Raw genomic sequence first — 2304 nt, forward strand, 5'->3', positions numbered from 1 at the left:
AAGGACTCCCAAAGGGGTCAGAGGGGCCCCGCCGGGGCTGGGGAGCGGGAGGCACCCGGGGGGCTCCGACGGATCCCTCGGGATCTCGGCTCTGCCGTCCCAACAAGGGATGGGCGGACGGTGAAGGGCTGGAAGGTGATGGAGCAGGAGGGGACAGGGGACAGAAGGTGATGAGCAGGGAAAGGATGGACCGGGAGCTGATGGACCGGGAGATGATGGACCGGGAGATGATGGACGAGAAGGTGGTGGGCAAGGAGGTGATGGACCAGGAGCTGATGGACTGAGAGACAAAGGACAGGAGATGATGAGCAGGGAAAGGATGGACCAGGAGATGAGAGGCAGGGACGTGGAGGATGGGGAGATGGAGGATGGGGAGATGATGAGCAGGGAGACAGAGGACAGGAGATGATGCTCAGGGAGGCAATGAACAAGGAGATGATGGACAGGGAGATGATGGATAGGGGAGATGAAGCAACAGGAAATTAATAGCAGGGAGATAAAGGAGCAGGAAATGACAGCAGGGAGATGAGGACTGGGAGATGATGGAGCAGGAGCCAGGGAGGTGGCGAGCCCTGGGCCCTGCAGAGCATCCCTGCTCCCACCCCACAGCCCGACCAACACTCCCCTGAAGCAGAATGTTCAGCATTACCGACGTTTTTTTGGGAAAAAATCTGTTTTTCTGCTGGCTGTCGAGTTTTTATCTGGTGACACAGGGGTTTAAATCCCTTCCTAATTTGAGGAGAAGCTCATTTCCTGGGACTGGGACAGGCAGAGGTGCTGCATATCCATTACTATTAATCTGTTATTAACCCCTATTAATTGTTGTTGTTATAGTTATAATTATTATTGTTGCTAATTGTTATTATTGACATTGTCATTGACCCGTTGGTTGGGTTTGGTGAGGTGCAAGAAAAGCCAGAAGCTGACGGTCTCCTCTTCCTAAAACGCGTCCCATGAATCCCAGTGTGTCCATTTGGAGTTCTCCGTGGGATACCTCACCCCACGGGTTAAACATCAGCTTGTTTTGATCATTCCCATCCCCAGGAGAGCCTCTTCCCCGAGTCCTGAAACAGCTGGAATGTTTGCTCATTGCTCTCCTGTCCCAGGGCAAACCTGTTGCCCAATGAACTGGGGGCACCGTTCACCTGGCTGGGCTGGATTTTGACAGAGTTCCCATAATCCATGACCCCTCCGGACCTCTGCTAGTCTGTGGCTACGCAGGGAACAACACGGATATGAAATCCAGACCTTTCCAGAAATTAAAGGAAAACTGGCCAGGGTTCTGGCAGCCTGCCCAGCTCTGGGTCTGACTCTAATGTGGCTCCTTCCTGGGGAAAAAAGGTAATAAGGAAAAAAGAGTAAGGAAATGAGAGCAGAGCCATACATAACATTCTAATATTGAATTTCTTCAGGAGATACCAAAATCTGGGAGGCAGCCAGAGCACTGGTGGATCTCATCCATCATCCCAAAGCAGTTTATCACCCTCCAGCTCCGAGCTGGCTGCTCCCAGCTCTCCTTGGACTGGGCTGGCTCGGAATTGCTCCCAGTAATTCACATAAAGGGAAGCAGAAGGTTCTTTGGCTCTGCCCAAACCCCCAGGAGCAGGGTTGGTTTTCCCTCTCCTGAGCGGCGCCTTTTCCTAAGGAATCCTTTGGCTCTTGCAGAAAAAGGTATTTCTAGTTTCAGTGATTCTGGGATAAAGAAGTTCTTCCTGGGGGATCCCACCAGGAATGGAACCGCCCCCCGCATTTCCTGTCGAGGGGGGAATTCCAGCCCCAGAGGCTTGGGATGATTGTTCGGCCGTTCCTGTCTCCTTTCCCTATTCCACCTAGAATCCATTATTCCCATCCCAAGAACCCGTGGCTCCCACAACCAGCCCTGTGCCCTACTCCCTCACTGCACTAACCCTGTCCTGCTCAGCTCCCTTGGGCATCCCAAATTCCCGTTCTTTGGGCACGTTTGTCCCTCTCTGCTGGAAGCTGACCACCAAATCCAGCGGGGTTTCCTCCCACACCCCGCCCCCCCCAGCTTGGGGGTGTTCTCTGCCAACCCCAAAAGGGTTCAAGGGAAGGAGCGCAGCACCAGCTCTCTCTGGAAACTCTTTCTCAGGAAAAGGGCTTGGATCCCACCTTGGGAGGATCCAAGCGGGGGAGCACCCACAGAGCGTCGGGCTCCCGAGACACCCGGCGCGTCCCCCCACACCCGGGTCAAGGTGTTGGCACCACGAGGGGACAGGGGCCGAGGCGACAGCAGGGGCGGAGCCCGCGGCCCTGGAGGGTCTTTCCCGCGGAATCCCGCGGGCG

The sequence above is a fragment of the Corvus brachyrhynchos genome, unplaced genomic scaffold (assembly GCF_000691975.1).
Source record: "Corvus brachyrhynchos isolate BGI_N302 unplaced genomic scaffold, ASM69197v1 scaffold624, whole genome shotgun sequence".
In the NCBI taxonomy this organism is placed as follows: domain Eukaryota; kingdom Metazoa; phylum Chordata; class Aves; order Passeriformes; family Corvidae; genus Corvus; species Corvus brachyrhynchos.